Source organism: Bidens hawaiensis, unplaced genomic scaffold, assembly GCF_021521415.1.
Source record: "Bidens hawaiensis isolate Kalapana, Puna unplaced genomic scaffold, B.hawaiensis_p1.1 tig00002423_1, whole genome shotgun sequence".
NCBI lineage: Eukaryota > Viridiplantae > Streptophyta > Magnoliopsida > Asterales > Asteraceae > Bidens > Bidens hawaiensis.
The window spans coordinates 2,282,936-2,310,451 of NW_027491133.1; the positions used below are offsets into that span (position 1 = coordinate 2,282,936).

At 36.1% G+C, this 27,516-nt stretch overlaps 2 pseudogenes across 1 annotated transcript; one reads left to right on the forward strand and one right to left on the reverse strand.

The window, feature by feature from the left end:
• The first annotated feature begins 8,591 nt into the window (after window positions 1-8,591).
• On the forward strand, window positions 8,592-11,736 carry LOC143619367 (tubulin beta-2 chain-like; annotated as a pseudogene). Its single transcript, XR_013151174.1, has 3 exons — window positions 8,592-8,996; window positions 9,732-10,001; window positions 10,865-11,736. The product of XR_013151174.1 is annotated as a tubulin beta-2 chain-like (transcript).
• Window positions 11,737-12,972: 1,236 nt separating this feature from the next.
• LOC143619308 (pentatricopeptide repeat-containing protein At2g01510, mitochondrial pseudogene) lies at window positions 12,973-15,343 on the reverse strand (annotated as a pseudogene).
• Between the last annotated feature and the right edge of the window lie 12,173 nt (window positions 15,344-27,516).

The window sequence follows — 27,516 nt, forward strand, 5'->3', positions numbered from 1 at the left end:
TTGCAAAGTCGATCTAGCCTTTGGAAGCTTCAAGGCGTGGAACAAGCTCAAGCTCCTACCACTACCACTATGTGAGCATTTCACACTTCCATTTCTCTTTTACATACATATATCTCTACTTGTTTATGCACTAATTCATTACCCAAGTAGTAGCAGATATGAAGAGTAATTACATGTCAAATAATGAACTTATTTGTTTTACATAAAACAAAAGGTAACCGAGTAGATCTTGCAAAATGGTACTTAAAACATGGATTCATATAAAGGTTACTCAAATAATTAATCGCTTTTGTTTAAAAATTGTAAACATAACTTGGGTGTAACTAGAAATAAGTTAGGTGGCTTAAAAGATAATCTTGAATATTTGAAGGGAAAAAAAAACAATATTCATGTTAATCTTGACTAATGGACAACAAAAAAAATTTATGACACGTTAATCTTGTTAGTTGTAAAAAAGAGGTTTATAAAATGTACAAGAATCTATAAAAGATATGTTTTGTTTGTTGTTTTTTTAGAACGTGGGAAACTTGAATTTTTTAATATTATAAAAGATTATGGAGTAAATGGTGAATTTTTATAAATTTGGCCTCTAAAGTTGTAATTTTGGGGAAACCATATATATTTAATATTAAAAAAAAAGAACACAAAGAAAACGAAAACCGAAGAACGTCTTGGGAGGATAAAAGTTAATTCATCATTTCATTGTTATTATAAATAAATAGCGTTTAAATATAATCGTTAAAGTGAATAAAATGTTTTATATATTTACTTTATGTTTTTCTAAAAATCTTTATTATTAAAAACAGGTTTATTTGTTTATATAAATTATACAAATTAAAGTAACGTTTGCAAATAATAAAGGTGAATAACAATAAATTATATTTGCATTAGTCAACCATTTTTGGTTTGTTTAAGAACCACACCAAATTATGTGATATATGTATTATACATTACCAATGACTTGGTTAAGTAGTTTTAAAATAAGGCATTTGTGACATATAGTTGGACCATAGCTTTTTCTAAACAAAGTTATAGAAAAGTTTGTTTATTAACGGGATTTAATAATGGTTGAAGTTTGTTTATTAACGGGATTTAATAATGGTTGACTAATGGCAAATATAATTAGACCATGGATTAGTAAACCCCTTAAAATATGTTAACTATCATGAAAAAACAAAAAAAATTGTTGCTTGAGCTTGGGCTTTGGCAGTAAAAATAAAGCTTGGGCTTGGATTAGGGTAACCGACTCAGTAACTCACTATACACTATACAGTGTATATATAGTAAAACCCTAAGTTTTACATTACAGCAGCTACAGTGACTACCGTTGTAAAATCGATCGTTTTCTCTCTCTCACTCCCTAGGGTTTCTAAGTTCTGCTACTCTTAAACGTTCATTTTTTTTAACTTTTCATGTTTATCATTTGTGTGAATATTGTTTTGAGGCTTGGTTAAAAACAGCCAGATAGATATAGCTAGTATCTTCATTTGAAAGTTGTTTCACTTTTGGTTTTTTGCTGTTTGTGTTTTACTGATTATTTTTATGGATTTGTTGTTATGTATGGATTTTGTTGTCATCTATACATGTGTAGGATGGCTGATCCCTTCAAAGCGGTCCCTTCTAGTTTTCGTCGTATCAACAATCCTGATAATGAGGTCCCTACAGATCCTACTTCCAAAATTTCGACTGGGATTTTAAAAATTTAGGTTACAGTCCCGACGTGACTAAATTTGACACCTCAACCAAAATTGACCCTTCTACTGCATGGATTCATTCCCAGGACCTATTTGTTTTCAGTATCAACCGTTTGACTTAGCGAATTTCGACGACCGTAATCCTCAAACTCTTCCTTCCACAAAACCTATTTCTAATGACAGGACATATAGCTCCCAAACACTTCAAGTTGTGCGTCATCCTGGTTCTACTCCGGAAGATTTAGCTGCTCAGGCCAAGATTGCAAAGTATCACAATCGCGTTCTCTGACCATGTTGAATGAGTTTCGCAAAGCGCTGTTCGTCGAACCACGTTTTTACTACGAACCTGTAGTTGAACACTTTCCATATGTGTTTTGCAGCATCAAAACCAGGTTTGATTTTCTTTTTAAATGAAAATTTAAATGAAATGTGTGTTACATGTGTTTTATTCAAATAAAACTTATCATTGCTATATATTGCAGCTAAGCAGACCTTACAAGAAAACATAAAAAATCTATTTCTCAACATAAACCTGCATAGTCATGATAATGCTTTACTTCAGTTTTGAAACTTTACCACAACCACATGAAAGCTCTCACCAAGAGATCTAAGACGTGCAATGATGACTACGGAAAATCAACCATTTGCTGCCGGAAGACCTCACGTTAAACATGCAAGCCAAAGGAACTCGAAGAGTGTTAATCATGTATATAGTCTATATGTTTCGTGTGTTGTTTTAACTTATTATATCTCTATGGTTTAAATTATTTATGATGTCCTCTGGATTATGAAATTGACATGACGAGTGAACCAAGAAGGCGGCGGGTTTAATTACCGGTCTACCTAAGAAAACATGTCTTAACCACATAGGGATTCATGTTGGTGCATGCATTTTTGGTTTGTTTAAGAACCACACCAAATTATGTGATATATGTATTATACATTACCAATGACTTGGTTAAGTAGTTTTGAATAAGGCACTTGTGGCATATAGTTGGACCATAGTTTTTTCTAAACAAAGTTATAGAAAAGTTTGTTTATTAACGGGATTTAATAATGGTTGACCAATAAGTTTGTTTATTAACGGGATTTAATAATGGTTGACTAATGGCAAATATAATTAGACCATCGATTAATAAACCCCTTAAAATATGTTAACTATCATGAAACAACAAAAAAAATTGTTGCTTGGGCTTTGGCAGTAAAAATAAAGCTTGGGCTTGGATTAGGGTAACTAACTCAGTAACTCAGTATACACTATACAGTGTATATATAGTAAAACCCTAAGTTTTACATCACAGCAGCTACAGTGACTACCGTTGTAAGATCGATCATTTTCTCTCTCTCACTCCCTAGGGTTTCTAAGTTCTGCTACTCTTAAACGTTCATTTTTTAATTTTTCATGTTTATCATTTGTGTGAATATTGTTTTGAGGCTTTGTTAAATACAGCTAGTATCTTCATTTGAAAGTTGTTTCACTTCTGGTTTTTTGCTAGTATCTTCATTTGAAAGTTGTTTCACTTTTGGTTTTTTGCTGTTTGTGTTTTACTGATTAATTTTATGGATTTGTTATAATGTATGGATTTTGTTGTCATCTATAAATGTGTAGGATGGCCGATCCCTTCAAAGCAGTCCCTTCTAGTTCTCGTTGTATTTCTAATCCTGATGATGAGGTCCCTACAGATCCTACTTCCAAAATTTCCGACTGGGATTTTGAAAATTTAGGTTACAGTCCCGACGTGACTAAATTTGACACCTCAACCAAAATTGACCCTTCTACTGCATGGATTCATTCCCAGGACCTATTTGTTTTCAGTATCAACCGTTTGACTTAGCGAATTTCGACGACCGTAATCCTCAAACTCTTCCTTCCACAGAACCTATTTCTAATGACGGGACATACAGCTCCCAAAAACTTCAAGTTATGCGTCATCCTGGTTCTACTCCGGAAGATTTAGCTGCTCAGGCCAAGATTGCAAAGTATCATAAATCGCGTTCTCTGACCATCTTGAATGAGTTTCGCAAAGCGCTGTTCGTCGAACCACATTTTTACTACGAACCTGTAGTTGAACACTTTCCATATGTGTTTTGCAGCATCAACACAAGTTTGGTTTTATTTTTAAATGAAAATTTAAATGAAATGTGTGTTACATGTGTTTTATTCAAATAAAACTCATCATTGCTATATATTGCAGCTGAGCAGACCTTACAAAAAAACATAAAAAATCTATTTTTCAACATAAACCTGCATAGTCATGATAATGCTTTACTTCAGTTTTGAAACTTTACCATAGCCACAGGAAAGCTCTCACCAAGGGATCTACGACGTGTGATGATGAATACGAAAAATCAACCATTTGCCGCCGGAAGACCTCACGTTAAACAGGCAAGCCAAATGAACTCGAAGAGTGTTACTCATGTATATAGTCTATATGTATTGTGTGTTGTTTTAACTTATTATATCTTTATGGTTTTAATTATTTATGATGTCCTCTGGATTATGAAATTGACATGACGAGTGAAAAAAGAAGGCGTCGGGTTCAATTACCGGTCTACCTAAGAAAACATGTCTTAACCATATAGGGATTCATGTTGGTGCATGCATTTTTGGTTTGTTTAAGAACCACAACAAATTATGTGATATCTGTATTATACATAACCAAGTACTTGTTAAGTAGTTTTGAATAAGGCTCTTGTGGCATATAGTTGGTCCATAGATTTTTAAAAACAAAGGTATAGAGAAGTTTGTTTATTAACAGGATTTAATAATGGTTGACTAACAAGTTTGTTTATTAACGGGATTTAATAATGGTTGACTAATGGCAAATATAATTAGACCATGGATTAGTAAACCCCTTAAAATATGTTAACTATCATGAAAAAACAAAAAAAAAATTGTTGCTTGGGCTTGGGCTTGGGCTTGGGCTTTGGCAGTAAAAATAAAGCTTGGGCTTGGATTAGGGTAACTCACTATACAGTCTAGAGTGACCACCATAGTAAAACCCTAAGTTTTACATTATAGCAGCTACTGTTACTACCGTTGTAAAATCGATCGTTTTCTCTCTCTCACTCCCTAGGGTTTCTAAGTTCTGCTACTCCTAAAGGTTCATTTTTTTAACTTTTCATGTTTATCATTTGTCTGAATATTGTTTTGAGGCTTGGTTAAAAACAGCCAGATAGATATAGCTAGTATATTTATTTGAAAGTTGTTTCAATTTTGGTTTTTTGTTGTTTGTGTTTTTGTTGGGTCTAGTTTTGTGGTTTGAGCTTTGTTTAATTATTTGGGCTTGTTTGTTGGGTTTGTAGGTGAGCCGAGAACTATTATTGAGTTCTAGGTGGGCTTAGGCTTGTTTTGGGCCGTCTACTACTAGTTGGTTCCCTATATATAGATGTATGATGTATAAGGTTAAGGTTGTTCTTTCTTATTATTATCAAGTATTGTAAGTGCTTAAGCACCCGACGTATTCAATAATATACGTGTGTTTTGAAGCAACTGTGTTTTACTTTACTTGTTATTTTCGTGTTTTTGAATCACCGAGTGTTGGTATTCCGCACCAATACTCGTCTGGTTGATATCATATTGTAGTGATCCAGATTCGGGACTTACAATTGGTATCAGAGCCTTTGATGAATTCAGGCTCGCTATTGTGATATCAACGATTCAGAACTACAAGGGTATAATACTTTTTTCGGCGAGAAACCGATCGGAGAAGAAGACTAGTTTATTTTTGCTAAGATTAACTTTGATTTGAAATTAAGATCGAATCCCATATTTTTGGAAATTTGTTACAAGTTTGTTGAAGATTCTTTTGGTTTTCGGCCACTATAGCTTCTGATATTAATCAGTTCTCGGCAACTCGTAGCTCTCGGCCAAGAGTAGTTCTCGGCTGGGATTATTATCTGTTCTCGGCTACTCATAGTTCTCGGTGACTGGTTGTTTTCGGTGACTGAGTGTTCTCGGCCACTGTCAGTTCTCGGTCAACAAATTGACAACATCTTGAGTTCTCGGACAAGGGGAGTTTTCGGTCAAAAGTTTGGTCAACAAGAGTAGTTTTCGGTACAACTTGTGTTCGTTTGTGTTGTACGTCGTGTCAATAATCAACACGTGAGGGAAAGCACGAAACATCATGTAGGACGTATGATGCATAAAGAATAAATCCTCCATGACATTGGTGGATGAATTTTTACGAAAATCGTGGGTGTAACCTTGATCACCCAAAAGTCGGAAAAGAACCTCCATGTGACTTTCGCCTTGGAATATCTCCTTACGTACCTATATGTTTCGTTATGCACGGTTCGGAGCGAGGACGCATTTGTCTCATCTTCCCCCTGTATAAAACTTAAAATGTCACGTGGCGCCGATTTATTTCGATACATGTTTCTCACCGTAGTTTTCTGATCTTCAGCCAACCTCATAGCATATGGATGACCCTCCATATGTTGAGCGAGTTCATGGTTGTGATCACCATGGCTCACCCGTAATGCCCAACCGTTGTATTCATTGTGATATTTTCCAACTAATTGAAACGAACAATTAGTTTTTCTTGTACCCGAACGTCTAACTTTCGTTGTTGACTTGTATACTCCACCGCGATCACACAAGGAATATTTTTATCACATCCCCCGCGGCGTTGTTCTTCGTTCGTTCGGTGACTACGACGACACCGTTCTCCCGACCTATTTTTTTTAGCCCAGTTCTTCAATTCATCAAGAGATATAAATATCTGTAATGAAAATTATTTGTTAGCAAAGGTAATGTATACGATTGAAAATATAGTTAGAAAAGAATACTTTATGATTTTACTTTATCGGTTGAAAAAATGGACATGTTGCTTGAATTTTCACCACCGGTAACTTCATAATTTTCACCATCGGTAGCTTCACAATTTTCATCACCGGCAACTCCATAATTTCCACCACCGGTAGCTTCACAATTTTCATCACCGGCAACTCCATAATTTCCACTAAAATTACTTTCTTCATAATTATTGTCAAACATCGATGTGAAAAACTCCATTCGTTTAAAACTTACAAAAACTAAAACATAATATAGATAATATGAGAAAAGAGACTAAGAAAGAACAAGAATGGTAAAAATTGAAAAACTTAAAACACCTCTTTATATTATATTCACTAGATTATTAAATCCCAATATTACAATTAGTCAAACAACTTTCTATAGAAAATAAAAAATCATCAGACAAATCTATCATATTTTAGGCTTATACCCAAATGCTACAATAAGACATACAACTTTTGGTATTACCTTACAAAAAAACACAAATCTTACTTGGTTTGAGAAAGAAAATCTGATACCTGGTCTATACGGGTCGTATAGACCAGAAAAGTAATTAAAAATCTCTGGTCAAAGTACATGCTGACATGCTGCCTATACGAGTCGTATAGACCCTATACGGGTCGTATAGGTCAGACGAGTTACGTAAACTATACAAGCTGGATAATCTATACGGCTCGTATAGGGCCTATACGGCTCGTATAGACTACAAAAAGCTGACACATTGACACGTTCGTACGCAGGTCAATAACTTAGGTCTATACGACTCGTATAGGTCATATACGAGCCGTATAGCCTTATTCTCACTCCATGGGGATGGTGTATGCATAACCTGACCCTTATTATATTATGTTTCACATGCAACATAAACTAAATAAATTTAGAACTAAAGTGGTCACAACTTCATTCTTCAAAATGTAGGCTTTAATTCGAAATTATATATACTTTTTTTTTGTGTGTTAATTGTTGTTACAATGATATTTGCTTTTTTCTAAGTTGTTCTTTAGTTGTTTGTGAGATTATTATTCATAGTTTTGAAAACTTAAAATGTCACAAACAACTTCATTCTTCCACCAAGGGACATAACTATTTACATGTGATCTTAGCTACATTTAAACTATTGATGTACACGTGGTCATGGAATCGGTATGATGTATTCATTTTTTGTAACAAACGTCTATTTACTGCTTAGAGGGACACTGAGTGGTGTCTAGAGAAAACCAATTCCATAATTTCTCTCGTTTTCCCTTGGGAAAGGGGGGGGGGGGGGGGGGGGGGGTTGAACCTTCCCCCGGATGACAAAGCTACGGGCAAGTGACTTTGCTATACAGTTAGAGAAAATCAGTGGTGATTCACTGATTTGCATGGACCCCCCCCCCCCCCCCCCCCCCGCGTATCCGGCAAGCGTGTTCCAAGTTTTTCTCGTTCATTGCTTTTTTTTACATTACCTTTTCACATAGACCACTCCGTGTGCTCTTATGAAGTGATCAAAATACGTTTAAATATATCAAACAAATTAACATCACCAATTCAAGAATAATATCTTGAGTGAACCAGTAAAACCCATGAGCCATACACATATTAATAGGGGATAGTGGTGAGGCTAGCTCACGTTTTCTAGCATAAGTGAATTAAGCTTAGAAAATATAATTTAAGTTAAACTGTAACAATACTTTTAAGGGAATTTGGCTATAACCCCCCCCCCCCCCCCTCTCACACTGTGTACGTAGCATTTTAATACGTGCTTTGAAACGTCTCCGCAACAAGCAGACTTATTAACTACGTTTAAACTATCGGTATACATGTGGTAACAGAATTGATACGATCATGACAAACGTCTATTTACTAATTTTTAAGTTTCATTGGTCTATTTACTAATTCTGAAGTGATCAAAATTCTTTTAAATAAACCGATCAAATTACCATAATCAACCCGTCCATGAGGCAGACACAGATTACTAGATTAGCAGTTTAACCCAATTCATAGGGATAAAAACGTAATTTACCATAAAAGCATCCGTTTCAGTATATAAAATTTAATAACTTCAAATCTCCCTCTATAAATAAGAAACCCCTCCTTATTTCATAACTCACCTGAACCCTCAAAACCATAGCAAAAGCATGAGAGAAATCCTGCACATTCAAGGCGGCCAATGCGGCAACCAGATCGGAGCCAAGTTCTGGGAAGTCGTTTGCGCAGAGCACGGCATCGACTCCACAGGCCGTTACAACGGCGACCAGGACCTTCAGCTCGAGCGCGTCAACGTCTACTACAACGAAGCCAGCTGCAGAAGGTTCGTTCCACGCGCCATCCTCATGGACCTTGAACCAGGCACCATGGACAGCGTCCGGTCCGGTCCTTGCGGTCAGATCTTCCGTCCGGATAACTTGGGCAGTCCGGTGCTGGAAATAATTGGGCGAAAGGTCATTATACGGAAGGAGCGGAGTTAATTGACTCTGTGCTTGATGTTGTTCGTAAGGAAGCTGAGAATTGTGATTGTCTTCAAGGTTATCATCATATCTCTCTGTTTATGTTTTCTATTGATTTTTGCAATTTAAGTTAATTAGTGATTTATTTGATTAGATCTGATTAGGTTTTGAATTGATGAAATGAAATTAGTGTTTTGATTTTGATGCTGTTACGATTTAGGATCGGAAAGAGAGGGTTTATTAAGTACAGTTATAGCATCTGTTGATTTGTGCATATGCCGTTATCATCCTTAGATTTATAGAATCTCCGATTTTGCAGTGTTGTAAAATTGTGGTTAGTGACCGATTAATCGTTATTTGGTATGTTACCGATTTGATTTCACCTAATCGGACCAACAAATCGGTAGTAGGTCAAAGCTAGGCCAAATTGGTCAAAATGTGTTAAAATCGGTCCAATCTGGTCAAAATCTTTTAAGTGCTTGAAAAATAATACTTATTTATCCAATCTGATTAGAAAATTTCAAATTTATATATAAAATTTTGAAAAAAATTGTATATATATGTATTTAATTTTGAAAATTACATTAAAGATTTCCAATGCGATTAATGCCTATCAATCGCAAGTTGGCACCCCACCGCCCGATTAGCAACTAACGAGTTCTACAACACTGCTATTTTATTATCATTTGATGTTCAAAACTTTGCAGATTGTTTAATCGATTAACATCAGAAAGTTTAAAAGTTCCTCACATATGAAAACTTAGTGTATGAACTATGAGAACTGAGTGTTAGATCTTGTGTTATGTGTAACAGGATTTCAGGTATGCCATTCACTGGGTGGTGGCACAGGGTCTGGGATGGGGACTTTGCTGATATCCAAGGTGAGGGAGGAGTATCCAGACCGGATGATGCTCACTTTCTCGGTTTTTCCATCACCGAAGGTGTCCGACACAGTGGTCGAGCCCTACAACACAACCTTATCGGTGCATCAACTGGTGAAGAATGCAGATGAGTGCATGGTTCTTGACAATGAGGCTCTCTATGATATCTGCTTCCGTACACTCAAGCTCACTACTCCCAGCTGTAAGTTCATCTTGTACACATGGTTTATGATTCAATATTAACTGTACTTGGTTCTTAATGTTAGTGGTGTCTAATTATCTAAATAAGCTCATTTTCATTCTGGTTTTTGTTAGTTGTGCACATAGGATTATTACTAGTTTATTACAATTGTTATTATTATGCTATTATAGTGTGGTGTAAGTTAAGAAGACAGTTGGGATTGGCTTTTGGGTTAGTCAGATATCTACTTGGTCATGTACTGAGTCAAATCATAGTGTTGTAGTTTTCAAGTCATGTGGTACCCATGTCATGTGATTCCCAATCTAAGCAAAGATTCTCTTTTTTTTATTATTTTTGGTGGGCATTAAAACAGTTGTCAAGTTCAGCTTTCACGTGTTTGGTTTCTTGATATTACACGAAACATAAAAAGATATGCTTTTTTAATCTATAAAGGTAGTAAAAAAATAATGAAATCCTTCATTATCATAGGATGATTTGGATCAGATTGTCAGGTTTTCTGTTCATATTTTCCAGTCAAGAAGGGATAATATCCTACAGATCTGTCTCAATGAGCATTTAAGACTCACTTTTATGATAGCAAACTGTTTGGCAAAATTTGGACGATTGTATGTAATTTAAAGACATGGGTCCATGATTTTATAATAAAAATAAATAATTTATATGTTACAACTATCACTTTTCTTCTCAACAGACAACAGTACATGGGTAAGATAATAGTATGAATTTAAAGACTTCATGTGCATTTGTTCTCCATGAATTATAAAGATTTCATGGGATATATTTTTAGCCATTCTAGTTGCATATTTGTTTATATAAAACATATGATATGATTTATAAACCATTGTTTTATGACTTTTATACAGTTGGAGATTTGAACCACTTAATCTCTGCCACCATGAGCGGTGTCACGTGCTGCCTCCGCTTCCCGGGTCAACTAAACTCAGACCTTCGCAAGCTTGCGGTCAACCTAATCCCATTCCCCCGGCTCCACTTCTTTATGGTCGGGTTTGCACCCTTGACCTTTCGTGGGTCCCAGCAATACCGTGCCCTAACTGTACCCGAGCTCACTCAACAAATGTGGGACGCCAAGAACATGATGTGTGCTGCTGACCCCCGCCATGGCCGCTACCTGACCGCCTCAGCCATGTTCCGTGGCAAAATGAGCACCAAAGAGGTGGATGAGCAGATGATCAATGTGCAAAACAAGAACTCGTCTTACTTTGTCGAGTGGATCCCAAACAATGTGAAGTCAACCGTTTGTGACATTCCACCAACGGGTCTGAAAATGGCGTCTACGTTTATTGGAAACTCGACTTCGATTCAGGAAATGTTTAGGCGTGTGAGCGAGCAGTTTACCGCCATGTTTAGAAGGAAGGCTTTTTTGCATTGGTACACGGGTGAAGGAATGGATGAGATGGAGTTCACAGAAGCTGAAAGTAACATGAATGATCTGGTTTCTGAGTATCAACAGTACCAAGATGCAACTGCTGATGAGGAAGGGGAGTACGAGGAAGAGGAAGATGGTGAGTACGAGGAAGAAGCTTAGAATAAAATGTGAATATGGACGTTTCATGTTTGTGTATTAGGTTAAGGTTTGTGTCTAGGTATATGTTTTGTGAGATTTGGTTGGCTGATTAACTGAATATGTTTACATAGAGTGATGTTTTTTTAAATGTTGGTGTGCTAATGAATTGCTAGTGTGCTGTTATAAGTTACAATATTGTATCAATGCTAATGAATGTTGGTGATATACAATAATTTAACATAATTAAACCTATTTGATACCTATGATCATTGGTAAATATAAAATTCTTTGACCATTCTACTACTTGAAGCAACTGTTCATGGGTTCTGCTGCTGTTACTTAATTCTATAAATATTATGATAAACGACTGAAAATTGGGAAAACATGAGAGCCCACACACACATGCTAATGAAATTTACCCATTGGTTGATCCTTATATATCAAAATTACTATCAGTTTAATAAAATGAGGAAATGTATGTTTAGCAGCTGTTAAAATAACATGTATACAATTATCCAATGCTCTTTGGATATGTATTAAAGGTTAACTAAGTTTAACTTCTTATGTGACTGCAAGTAGCCTTCAATATTTGTTTTGTATGCAATAACGTCTTAAAAAACAACTGCTATTACAACACATGTATGCTAAATATAACGACCCCACTGCAATGTGAAGGGCTTACATTCTAGTTTATTTTAATTATGATTATTATCTAGATTCTTCTATTGTTTTGCAATTTCATTTGGTACTGTATATTCGTTTCCTCCTAAAAACTTACCACTGATTTAACATGACTTACAGAACAAATGAAGAGATGCAAAGAATATACCCTTACTTTCTTTACTTGTCATAGATTTTAAAGACGTTTATTCACTTGTCAGAATTGGTTGTCAGCCCAAAACTCCCAAAACTACCTTAGAGGTGCAAGTACCGGTATACCAGTTTTTGGAATACAGGTTACTAACCACAACCGGTTATTGGTCAAATGGTCAAAACAGGTTATTACCAATAACCGGTCATGATTCCTAACCGGTTTTTGACTGGAAATCCCTAACCTATGTAACCGGTTCAGTTCGATTATTAACAGGTTAACCGATCATAACCTATTGAACTTAAGCTCTATTAGCACTAACCAATGTTTGGTTTGGTTAACTGATTTCTATGTGAAAATCTCTAATTGGTTCCTAACCATTGGTTATTAACCAGTTTCTTTACAGTTCGGTTCCGGTATCTGTTTGGTTAAATGCTTATGATTTACAACTCTAACTACCACTCAGGAAAAATTAAAAACGAACCATCACCTCACATATACTTCCACTGAATATTTTTACCAAGCGAGCGTCTTTATAGTATGTATAATTTTGAAGGAAAAAAAACAAGAAAAAGACATGTTCATGAAGCTTGTTAAGCGCTAACAACTGATCACCTAAACAGTAAGAGCATATGGCTATATTTTGTATCTATGTCCAACTCTTTGATCAACCAAAAGTACACAATTAAAAACTGATACATGAAAAGAATAATATATTTGACAAAGGGATCATACCTCAGTTTGACCTTATGTATCTGTCAACAACAGTCAATACTCACAGGATCCATCACCAAAGGTCCTTACATGAGCAAGATCCTCCTACAAAGTGATGAAACCGATTCGAATCCCTCAACACAATGTCACAACCAACGACTTTCGAAACAAACTTCATAAACATATGACAATCACCACAAACCCTAATATTCTTCAAAATCCTAACTACACGTCTGCCTCCGGGCTTCTTCAACAACGCGTAAGCAAGAGCCAACTTCTCACTATGATAACATATTGACTCAATCTTTTCATCATCACCAACATCATGCAACACTAGATTCTTGTTTGGAACAAATCCAGCTTTCAATACCTTCCTTATAATCCTATTCAACTCCCGATAAATGCCATCTGACTCCGCATGAGCTCGATCCTCTGCCACAAATTTATGCACTTTTCCATCAATTTCCACCCAACTAAAAGCAGCAAACTTCTTAATATTATTGCTCTTCATAAGAGACCTCATAATTGCAACATCTTTCCATCTTCCATTAGCAGCATAAATATTGGAAAGAGTAATATACGGTTCAGCATTATTCGGGTCCAACTCAAACAGATGTTTTGCAGCCATCTCTCCATGTTTAATGTCACCATTAAGTTTACAAACCGACAAAAGAGTCGACCAAATCAGACTATCGGGTTCGTAAGGCATACCCTTTATTACTTCAACCGCTTTTTCCACACGACCGGAACGGCCAAGAAGATTGATCAGACACGCGTAATGATCTGAAGTCGGTGTGATTCCATATTTTGTCATTGAGTGGAAATAAGATTCTCCTTTCTCGGTTAGTCCTTCGTGTATGCAAGCCGAAAGAACACCAACAAAGGTGATACTATCTGGCTTTATTAGTTTTATATCATTATTCAACATTTGTTCATAAAGTGTTAGTGCCTCTAAATCTTTACCATTTTGGGCATACCCTAAAATCATGGAATTCCAAGAAACCGTTGATTTCGGATGTATTGTGTTGAAGATCTTTCGGGCTTCATTCGGTTCGCCACATTTTGAATACATATCAACAAGCGCACTAGACACGAGAGTGTCATGGTCAACTCCCATGTTGACTGACTTTCCATGAATTGTTTGACCATGAAACAAAGAAGCCAACCGTGCGCACGAACTCACCACGCTTGAAATTGTGAACTTGTCGGGCTTAACGTTTGTTGATAACATATCATTAAACAACATTAACGCGTCCTCTTCCAGCCCGTTTTGGACATGACCCGCGATCATTTCTGTCCACAAAATCATATCTTTTTTCTCACACTCATCAAAAAGGTTACGCGCCTCACGTATTCTCCCTGTTTGGAAAAACGCACCAAGAACGTTCGAAACCGTGACAACGTCCGGTTTAAAACCCGACAACTTCATCTCCGAAAACATGTCTACAGCTTTTTCAACTAACCCGTTGTTCATATATCCAGAAATCATCAAGTTCCAAGAAACAACATTTCTATGCGACATTCCATCAAACAACCGACGAGCTCCATCAATCTCACCACACTTTGCATACAAATCAGCCAACGCATTACAAACGAATCCATTCGACATCAACCCGCATGCAACAATCATTCCGTGAACCTCCTTCCCACGCTCCAAATCCAAAACCCGCGAACACGCATTCACAACACTCACATAAGTATACCCGGTAACCTCAACTCTCTCTTTAACCATTTTACCAAACACTTGCAGCGCGTCTCTTGCTCGGCCTTTCGTAGCCAAACCGGCAATGACGGTATTGTAGGAAACCGAATCCGGAGACGGGATTGTGTTAAAAAGCCCCTGCAAGTCATCTGCAGACCCCATTTTGGAGTAAGCTTTCAACATGGCGTTGTAAGTGAAAACATCTCGTTGTGGCATTTGATCGAACAGGTTGTGTGCGTCCGAAAGTTTGCCGGAGTTGACGTAGATGTGAAGTAGACGGTTGTGGATAAAGGTGGTGGTGGGTTCGAAGAGATTGTGTTCCATGTGGGATTGTAAGCGTTTGGCTTGATGGGCGTCTGAGAGTCGAAGGCAATCAAGAACGAGACGAGTGTAGGCTTCAGAGTTGACATGATTGTGTCGACACAGGGTGTCGATAGCTTCTTTAAGCTTGTGTTTTGGATGCATTTGGAGCCGCTTTATCGAGCATTGATGAATCCAATTTTGCAGCTTTCTTTCTCAAGTTTGAAAGATTTAAGAAATGTTAACATAGTGAGGAGAGTTCTCGCCTTTGTCCTTAAAAACTCGGAATTTCTGTTTGGTACTCTTCTAATACATGGCAGGTGACGTCTCGAACTTGAGCCCACCCGGGTTTAGGTCTGTGTATGTTGAAAAACCAAGTTTGATATTTATTTATGGTCTACTGATAGGAGATTTGGGTTTATCAGTGAAGACCCAAGTTTGATTCTTGTTTGTAGCACTTTGAGTGAATATAAGAAATAATGAATGATTTGAGTTAGGCCGTCTGAGTAGGGGTGCAAACGAGCTGAGCTGCTCGCGGTTACTCGAGATCGGCTTGTTAAAAAGCTAGATCGAGCCAAGCTTAATCGAGCCCAAGCTCGAGCTTAAAAGCAAGCTCGTTTAATAAACGAGTCTGAGTCCGTGCTCCACTTTTCGAGCTCGAGCCGGCTCGCGAGGCTTTTATTCAATAATTTTTTAAAATATATATTAAATAATTAAAATTAATATATATATATATATATATATATATAAATGTTATGAAAAAATAAATAAAAATAACTAAACAATATATATTATTATATACAATAAATTGTTAATAGGAAAAAAAATATAAAAATAATTATAATTATATAAAAAATAATTGATAAATAGTAAACAAGTCGAGCTTGAGCCTTGAAAACAACTCGAGCTTGGTGTAAGTTAAACGAGCCGAGCTCAAGCCTAGTTGAGGTCGGGCTCTGCTCAGCTTGTTTGAACCCCTAGTTGCGAGGTTGTCAGTTAGAATCCCTAGCACACCCGGGTTTTAGTCTCACCGCGTGTTGTGTTAGAGTTTACTCTTGCGGTGGCACAAAACTGTTAAGTGGCAACCGTCGATATGGTTTCTTGGGAGAATGGCCAACCAAACTCTGAAGGCAGCGTGGGTCGGGTTAAAGACTACATAGTCTGGACAAAGTGAGGCAACGGGGTTCTCAAAATTTGGAAAGTGCGGCGGCTTATCACAAAAGAAAGTTGCCGTTCCTAGAGAAAAAAAAACTTTAAAACGACTTTACAAAAATCTAGCTAGCTTTCCTTTATCGTGCTCTACTTGTATAGTTGTATACAAACCGAGCTAAGCCACTCGCTCGTTTACAACCGAGCAGCTGGCTCATTTTTTTTATGTAAAGACTTTTTCTATGATAATAAAAGTATTAATAAGTCTTTATATAAAAAAATAATTTATGTAAAGTATTGCGGTGTGAGAGCCACAACCAGAGCCAGAGCCAGATGCAGAGCCACAGCCAGAGCTAGAGCCAGAGCTCGAGCACCCGGCGCCACGCCATCATGTGATATTTATATATTTGTTCATATATAATTATATATAAAATAAATTAAAAATATTCGAGCCGAGCCGAACCGAGCAAACCCTTGCTCGTAGCTTGGCTCGATTTCAAACCGAACCGAGCAGAGCGGCTCGTTTTCAATCGAGCGAAAAAACGAACGAGCATTTTCCGAGCAATTTTCGAGCGAGCGAGTTCGAGCGTCGATCGGTTTGTACGGCCCTATCCTAAATAGGGCACTCGAGTTCTGGGCTTTACACTTTGGGACGCAAAAAATACTTGGATCACAACAAGGTATCGCATGAGAAAATAATTTTAATTATTGTAATTTAATTTTATATTAATCGTATTGATTTCCAGATATTTTGTACCAATTTCAATGTTTTATATTAATTTTCAAATTTTGTATTAACTTCAGACTATGTATTAATTTCTTGACAATCTTTTATATCTTTCCATTTTAATTTCTTTGAAAATATAAATATGTATAATTTTAAATTTTATTCTTCTAAGAAATAACTAATCGAACGAACTCTGCTTGGCTCGTTTATAAATGATAGACTTTGAGCGACCTCTTTCCAAGCCACAAATTGAAAAAATGTTCATTACTTGAAATTATCAATAAAAGTTAAATAAATAAATGAATGAAATGAGTTGGCGGGATAACAAAAGCGTCGACTTCGAACACCAGCGGTCACGGTAGCATCTGCAGAAAAGAGTTTTTTGAAATTGTAGTTATTGAAATTTTATTTACAATTTACAATGCCCCAAGAAAGATTTAGCAGGCTGACGATGATAGCTATCGAGAACGAAATATTATTGAGCATAAACTACGGAGAGTTAGTTCACCAATTTGCTTAGAAGAATGTTAGAAAAGCTTCACAAATCCTCGGTTAGCTATTAACTTATTTAGTATGTTATAAACCATTCTAATACTATGATTTGGTAATTGTTATGTTTATTGCAATAACTTTAATCATTATTAAAAATAAAAACTTATTTACATTATTTAGCTAGTTAAAGCTTAAGGAGCATATTTTTTTCAACTTGGCCGAGGCATGTGAATTCTCAGGGTCAGTCTTGTGTAAGATAATGAAAAAAAAAATTTTTGTCAGTCAATACAACTAATGAAAATATATATCTCTCCTCCATAATTAGAAATTAATGAAATTAATACAAAATTAATTTAGATATCGGTGGATTGAATGAAATCTGCTAATTCCTCTCCCTACCTTCATTCTTTGTTCTTATAAATTACACACAAAAACACACACATAACTTCAAAGTATTCCTTAATATCTTAAACTATAGATTGCTTCATCAGCTTCAGACTAAAAGCCTGATATGCTTCGTAAAGACGTTTCTTATTTGGTTATTTTTCTTCACCTTCTTCATGTGTTTCATATAAACCTCATTCCTTTGAAGTTTACAAAAACTGAGTGCTAATCAAGGCCATATTTTGCATTTTCTTGTGATTTATTTTGATAGTTACTCGTGTTCTTCATTTTACCATTATAATTAATCCGTCATTAATTGCAGGAAACTGTTCTTAAGTTGGTCATCAACAATGAAGAAGATAAAGAAATAGTTAAAAACGTGATTTCTGATCTTCTTAGTTCAGGTTAAATTAATTCCTTGTTCTATTTTATCAAATTTTGATTTCAGCACCATAACTTGAATTAACTATTCTGTAACACTTTTAGGGGCGTCCCATTCGTTGGATCATTTGGAAAAAAACATATACACATTAAAGGTGGTCGGAAACATTAACGTAATGGATATTCGTGGACAATTAGTGAAATTGAATGCTGTAATGGTTTACGTGAAAGACCCAAACGAAAAAGACGATGACTCAGATGAGTAGACGGAAAAGAAGCATTGTGTTTGCTTTCAACCATTAGTTTTTCTACCTACGTTAAAGCTAACAATAATATAAATGTTTAATGTCTTTTAAATAACACTATTAAATACGTGCATTGCATCACACGTGAAAAATTAAATGATAATATTTATAAAAGTCTATATATGCTTCTTATTACTATGAATCTGTGATACATGCATGTAATAATTTGCAGTGCATCCGTTTGTTTTCATTTCTAGAACCATTGTATTTGTTTTCCTAAATTTACTCGTTTTACATAACCCAAACCTGTGAATCATGATGTTGAATGCGCGAACATTAGATTGCGAGCCTCTAGCTGACACCTAGACTAAAAAGTATCCCATATATGCATGGGTTGTTTCTCCGCGTGTAAGCCTCTCCTGCAAAATTAACAAAATCAAAACATTTGGATGACTAATTCAAGACACTGTAAATACCTTATCAGCCCTGCAACGATTTTAAGCAGGTAGATTTTCAGGTGTAAACGTGTATGAATACAAAACACACCATTGTAAAATTGAAATATGGTGTGTAATAATAGTTCTTAAAAAACAGAAGTACCTGAAATAATAGATTTGTGTATAAAGTTTTAACTGCATTATAAATTTTAATACATAGCTTAAAATATGTAATTTCCAATTTTCTAGTATGAAGTTCATCAAAAAGAAGAAGAAAGGGTTTACACAAATTACCACATTTTCCAATTTTAGTTCAGTTAATTAATAACCGCGAGCACGGCAATTCACCGTTTATTTAGACATGTTCAAACCTCATATCTTTCTAACGGACATTTTGGTCAACTGCCTGGCACTTTTTTATTTTTTAAGGTCAAGTCAAACATGTTGTGTATTTTGTGTAGTCTATAACCCAAAATCAATCAATTAAACAAATAAACAAATCTAGTAATCTTGTATGCTTTGTATATGAAGAAATTACAAGTTCGATCATTCTCTGAATCGTGTAATCACTATCAGATAAACCTATGTAGGTTACACACAATGATTTATCGGATAAAACGGAGAATTCTGCACATGGAATTGAATTTTTATTATTCTGTGACTGATGAGCTAGAGAGAACCCAATAACCGTGTTTCTCTTCTGTATGTATGTGATCGAGAGTATTCGATATCTTTATGCCAGGGAAAACATCGGTAAATGTATATAGTCAATTCCCACATGAGCCCAAACAAAATAATTATAAGCCCATCTAATATTAGCGTTAAGCCCAAGTAAACTAATTACTTAAACCCAAATATAAAATCCAATAATAAAGCCCAAATAACATTAAAATTAAACTGAGCTCGCACTCATGTGTCACCTAACTCGTCGAATCTCTAACGTTATTTCCTCGATTGACAAGTTAATGCAATAACACTAAAATAACCAACAACCATCCCCCATTTTAGTGATATCCATGATTAACTTAACCATCCTCATATAAACAAAAACACTATGCATAAATGAAAATGTCCTATGGATTGAATTTTCATCTTAGTATTTACGCGTTACAAACATTAGAATATCTTGGGTGTCACTATGGATTGAACCCAAGTTATCCATTTTTAATACGTGTAGGTAAAGACACATGCGTTTCCAAATCCAAATTCCACTTAGCACTATACTTTATTAGCATGTCCTAATCCTTCAAAGAATATATCAAAGCTCAGGTCCAAAGCTTCTTGAAGCGGCTAAACTTTATATTCTTATATGTAATTCATTATTCTCGCACCCATACTGCAATTTATCAATGAACTATTAAGAAGTTATACTTTGACTCTCCTTTATCCCGCGGCCCGAACATATACCTTGGGATGATTTTATTTCCAATATCGTTCTGACAAGCTTGCTACGTTGAATTCTGTATCTAACGTTGTATTAGATGGGAATTGGGTGTCTTGACATAAGATATCAAAATAGACTTTAAACCGATCCCCATGGCTGATTTATTCACGAGATCTCTTCTTAGTTAGATCATCAGCTATATTATGCTCAGATATTATAAACTCAACAGATTGCATGATGAGCTCATGAATCATGCTATGTATAATATATAACCGTCTAGACATTCCATTATACACCTGACTATAACTCTTAGTCAATATTATCATACCTGATTGATTTTGGTGATATTGGTTTAACCACAATGGAATTTCATAATAACAGTTTCTTAGCCATTCAACCACTTTCATCAGTTGTTGCAAATGCTAGAAACTCACATTCCATTGTCAAGTGATGCAAATTCATTTTTTAATTACCTAAGAAATGAAACCTCCCCTTAAGAGAGAATACACATTCACTTAGTTATATAACTTGTATCAGAATAACCCTTTTAAAACTAAAGCAAAACTAGAATAACACAAAACATAGTTCATGGTTTCTTTGATTCTTTCAGGTACTTAAGCATTCTGTTTACTGCTTGTTAGTGTTGAGCACTATAAGTTGTATTTCTAATATGAAATAGCATAAAAAGGAAACAACCATTGAGTTTATTTCGTGTTACATACAAAATTGAATCGTAACAATGATTGATTTAAGAAGCATATTATTTTAGATATCTTACTAAATCATATAATTTTCAAGATATCTCTAAATTTTTCTAATCATTTACAACTATCATCTTTTGTTTAAAGAAATGATTCAGTTATGCTTTCATACCCCTCACATTAATTAATTATACCATACGGGATTCATAAATAATGGCACAAGTCACACCCTTTTTGATGGTTTACTGACTTAACAAATCTTGTTTGTTTCTTTTGATATCGATTACTACAACCAGAGACAGAAAATCAACAATCTGTTTTGTTTGTATAATTGATCAAATTAGAGTTTTCACTAAATTTCCGAGAAACATCCAAATTAACGATTCTAGAAATTTAGAATCAATAACCAAATCAAACCCTAATAGGTAGTTGTGGATTTGTGTTGTCTATAACCCAAAATCAATCAATTAAACAAATAAACACACCTGGTAATCTTGTATGCGATGTAGATGAAGAAATTGCAACTTGGATCATTCTCTGAATCGTGTAAACACTATCAGATAAACCTATTTGTAGGTTACACACAATGATTTATCCGGATAAGACAGAGAATTCTGCACATGGAATTGACTTTTTATTATTCAGTGAATTGATAAACTAGAGAGAACCCACTAAGCGTTTTTCTCTTCTGTATGTATGCGATCGAGAGTATTCATTATCTTTATGCTAAATGTATATAGTCAATTCTCACATGAGCCCAATCAAAATAATTATATTTCTTGATTATTGTGTTAATTTGCTAAGCTTAGTAATTGATTATTACAAAACTAGAGATAGATCAACGTGCGACCGTATCATAATTGGAAGCCTTAAGAAAGTGAAGGACATTTCATGCCCATCACCTTGTTAACAGAACTCTTGTTTCTTTTATGATCTTTTAATAAATGGAAGCATGCGATTTTGTTTATAGGATATGATTGTTGCTACCTCTGAAAAATGCTCTAATGAAGCGAAGGGACCTAACATATTATGGTAAGACGTGACTCGTTTTTGGATTAATATTTATTTATATATTTTTTTTTGACATTTTTTAAACTTTTGCAGACTTTGTTACAAATTGGATTGGATAGCTCAGGTCTTGAATGTTGTGTGCTTTAAGGATGTTCGGTTCTTTAGTTTCTTTTTAAGTGTTTATTGTGATGCATTTATTTGATTGGTTTTAGTTATATGCTTATGAGAATGTTATTTTAATTTTTCCAGGATGTGAGGAAGGGTGACCCCATTTTTGTTGGTCAAGCTTGTTCACTAAGGTATTTTGGTTTAGTTCTATGATTTCTATCCCCGGTCAAAAGATTTTTAATATCAGTTTTAAAAAAAAATGATATTCAAAGAAAGACTTAGCAAGTTAGCGTTATGCAAAATAATGGTGTATACGGATGATATACTATATAGATGCTATTTTTAGGGAGTTTTAAAATGTTAATTCATTCTTATTTGTGGGTTGTTTTTCTATTGAAAGAGAATAAGTTACTTGCCAATAGATACAATGCACAAAATGTGATTCCTAATGTTGCTACTTAAGTTATCAGCACGTGGCCTAAGCCCTAAAGTGTACAAAGATAGAATCTTAAATAAATCGCATCAAAATGGTAGTCATAATTTGGTGTTCTCCAGTTCATTGCATTGCTTAGTTTAAGATTCGTGTAGGGTTCGTCTTTTTACCTAATTCATTGGCTTTCACACTGAAAATGAAAATATTAGTTAATTTTTGTTTACATTTTTTTAGTAATTATAATAATAGGTTACAGAAGAGTGAGATTCAATTCTGATCGTCCGATAAGATCCAAGATTAAATATTAACCATTTGATAAGAATTTAAAAAATCAGTTTTTTTTCCTCAAGTTTTTTGATTTTGATGCAGTTACAAGCAGTTTATTCATCCATCCCCACTCTCCCCGTGATTCAAGCAGTCACGTGTTAACACCTCTTCTTCCTCAATCCCTCAATATACGTATAGCAGTTCCAGGCGGTTAACTACGGTTTCTGAACATGAATCTCACCTGCTATTAAACATCACACACTCGTGGGAGAAACCCAAATCCTCCCTCAGACCAACCAAACCAAATGGCGACGTGATACTTTCATTTGTACAAGCCTCCACCAATTCAAAAGATAAAAGAGACCGGTTTCGAGTTTTCTAATTGGATCTCAAAATTGCTGTCGATTGAATGGACAAGTATAAAAACAGAGATGAGCAACGATGGACTCTACCATCGATTCGACTGTGAAGAAGAAGAAGAAGAAGAAGATTATTAGTTACTACACTATCTATTAAACAACGTCAATCAATTATACATACATCTGATGGCTGGCTAGAGGTTTCATCTACTTCAATAAAAAACAAATGGTAATCACTCATCTTCACCCGGTTCAGTATATCTTTCTCTTTCTTTGAGCGTGAAGTTGATAAAAACGGTTGGGACGTCCATTTATTCACTAATCAGACAATAGCTTGGATTAAAATAATATATATTTGAAGGGGTATCATATGGGTATAGTAGTTATCAGATATATTAATTTGATCATGCCTAAGCTAACTGTGTCCTGTTGTTTGTGAAATCATGTGTAGGCTAGGGGTATTATTATAATTGAAATTAGGATGTGAATTGAGGGATTTGACTATTACATTATTGGGGCTGCCTTCTACAACATATGAAACTCTCAACAAAACAGAACCGAACCGAACCGAACCAATTGTTAGGATTAAACGCACACACAAACTGAACACGACACGAAAGCAATAACGAACACGAGGTTAGCGTGGTTCGGTCTTAACTGACCTACGTCCACGGGTGGCAACTAGGTATATCTTTATTGAGTGACAATGATTACAAGTACATAATAATCATATATACAGAGATGCAACTAGGGTTAGTATCTTATTAAACAAGAAATCCAAACCGGGCCGGGCTTGCCCTTTGGACTTCAAATAATAAACTGGGCCTACACCGAAAGGCCTACGAAACCCAACAAACTCCCACTCGGAGGCCTTGAGTACTCTCGTCTGCACTCCTGATTGTACTTCTGTATTCTAAACATTTAACTTCTAGTTGCCACCGCCTTCTCATCAATTATCCTGAAGGCCCGTTGAAGCTCCCCGGAGCTCCAACACATCAGTCACGGCTAAAACTGCCCTTGACCCGTTCTCTGTCCCTACCGGCTCCCACTGAAACAAACTACCGGATCCTGAGATACCCTGAGAACAAACACTCTCCATATTCAGCAAGTAATTCACTGGAGAGACTTTAACAGCTGGAATATTGGTTTTCTTAATCCACTGTCGACCTGGAACTGTAACTGAAAAACGACATGTGCTCCCACTGTCACGATGTCCTCTGACTGATTTAACCTTCCTAGCTCGTTCATCCTGAATCTTCACTTTGGCTCTGAGTTTGTTACTTGCAAAACGAACCTTTTTCTGCCCACGAGATTCTGTGAACCGGACTTTGTCTTTCACCAAAACTGGATCCACTCCTTTCGGTGACATATCGACCATATACAACGAACTCATTTTCTTGCCACGAGCAACAACGAGATTCCCTTTGACTACTTTCCACTGCCCATTCCCAAACTTAACATCGTAACCATGGTCATCCAACTGCCCAACTAAAATCAAACGTTTCTTCAAACTTGGAATAACCCTAACATCTTTCAAAGTCCAAGAAGTACCGGCTGAAGTTATCAAATCAACATCTCCCATACCCGTAACCTCTAGAATATCATCGTTCGCAAGTCGAACCTTTCCAAAATCCCCAAACTTTAGATTCTTTATCGTTTCACTACAGTGAGTGGCATGAAACGATGCACCAGAATCCATCACCCAAGCATCAACGTTATCCTCAACACTAAGAACGTAAAACTCATCCTCTGGGCATTCTTCTGCAGTGTTGATTCTGTAACGTTCACCTCCTTCTTACCATTCGGACACGGATTCCTGAAGTGTCCCTTCTCTTTTCAACCCCAACATTTAATATCATTACGAGTCCTAGACTGACTCCTCTTCCTACTCCCACCGCCTCGTTGTTTTCCCCTACCTCTGCCTTCTGTGACTAATATATTACTTGATGATTCACCTGAATTTCTGCGTCTTGAATCTTCTCCAAGAATCAAATCCCGAATCCCATCAAAAGTAATTTTTGTAGACGAACTACAAATTGCAGTCACTGTTTGCGACCAACTGTCGGGCAAAGAGGATAACAATTAAAGACCTTGAACTTCATCATCAAACTTAATGCCGACTGACACTAAGCGGGAGAGATTCGAGTTAAGATTATTAATATGCGTTGTAACTGACCCACCCTCTTTCATTTAAGTTGTCACTAGCTCTCTGATAAGATAGAACTTATTCACTGCCGAAGGCTTCTCATACATGTTGGATAGTGCGTCCATCATACCACGGGCTGTGGTTTCTTTCATGACGTTAAACGCCACATCTTCCGACAACGACAATGTAATACAAGCCCTAGCTTTCTTGTCTAACTTCTTCCACTATGCTTCTGACAACTTTTCAGGTTTTTCATCCTCAAACACTACATCCAAGTCTTTCTGACAAAGTAGTGCCTCAATCTGCATCTTCCACCAACCAAACTTCTGTCCATCAAACTTCTGTATCGAAACCTTTCCGTCTTCTGCCATGACAATGACTAAAACGAAAATCTGGATAAAAAAAGAGATAGACACGACAACGAACGGGCCTGAACTTAACTGCTGTTCTAAAGAACTCTGTTAAACAATCAACCTGTTTATACGTGCAACGGAATAACGAACTGTAAACCAGAAAACTGAAACGATAAAACCTGACAAACGCGGTTGGCACTGGTTTTGGTTTCTTTAACGCTTCTTCTGATTGACAACGGTTCTTCAACAAAAAATAGGATCTTGATTCGTTGTTTTACTCGTTCTTTGCTTAACCGAAAGCTGATAAAAAATACTGATCTTCAACCCAAGCCCGAACAATTTCAGCCCACACAATTTAAGCAACTGGGCTACTGCCCTTTGTAATTAGGCCCAAAATAAACAGCCCACAAAAAAATCAAATTTGATCTAGACTTACAATGGGCTACCAACCTTGTTTATAGCCCAAAAGTAGAAAACGTGATCTGCCAAAATAAATGACCCACTTCTCCTTTTGAGAAAACAAAAAATATTATTAGCCAAAAGTCAACAAACGTACAGATCTTGCTCACGAAGAAGCTTCTTCGCTGTCTCTAGCGGTGGGTCACGGTGGTGACGCGATGATAAAATTGCTTTTAAAAAAATAACAGAACCCAAGTCGTGATCTACGGACTGGTTTATTAGCGGCGAACAGCGGCATAAACCTAATGAAGATCGAAAAAACCGTAGGCGGCGGCGGAACCCTAACGCAGTAGGGTGGCGGCGACCGGATGGTTTCGCGGCGACTTCGCTGGTTCAAAGTGTTCTTCGTGTGATCCGAACCTAAGCTTTGATACCACTTGTTAGGATTAAACGCACACACGAACTGAACACGACACGAAATCAATAACGAACACGAGGATTTAACGTGGTTCGGTCTAAACTGACCTACGTCCACGGGTGGCAACTAAGTATATCTTTATTGACTGACAATGATTACAAGCACATAACAATCATATATATATATAGATATGCAACTAGGGTTAGTATCTTATTAAACAAGAAATCCAAACCGGGCCGGGCTTGCCCTTTGGACTTCTAATAATAAACCGGGCCTACACCGAAAGGCCTACGAAACCCAACACCAATGGTTGTTGTACTGAAAATCATTGCCCTGAAAAAAAAGGTATAAATTTTATTCAGGTGAAAAAAGTTTGTGTTGTAAGTTTGATTTTTTATTGAATTCTAACAGTTATTGTTTCGGTCAAAAATTAACAACTAACTTTTGATCAAATTAGTGCGTGAGGCTAGGTGCTTAATGGTAAAAAGATCGAACACAAAGATATGATTACGAGGGAAAAAAACCCTTGATTATAATAGTCTTTGTTTCGGTCAAGAGTTTACAACTTAATCCTTAGTCGAATTTGCTTCGGTTAAGGATTATGAACGTAACTTTTGGTCGAATTAACGCTTGATTATTATGATCGTCGGCACAAAAAACCTCCGGACGGTGAAAACTATCACCGTCAATATTATTATTAATGAAATCGGTGAATACAAAGTGTTGGAGCTGATAAGTGATTGTGAACTAAGTGATACAATGAGTACTAGTAGCTAACAAGTGAGTTGTGTGTGACCTAACAATACTATCAGCTCATATTTATAATAAGAAGATTACAACTGTTATTCCGATTATTCTGGAAACCCTAGACTAAGTCTTCATTGCTGCCCACGTTTGAGTTGACGAAGTTCAAGTAGCATTCCGTTGCAATCCACGTTCTTATAAACATATTTAATACGTGCTCTTATCTGCAAAACAGATAAAAATAATATAGGACGAAATATTATCCTCAGGATATTGACACTGGAAGGATAGCTCGGAATCCCTAACTAACTCTCCGAGTATCCCG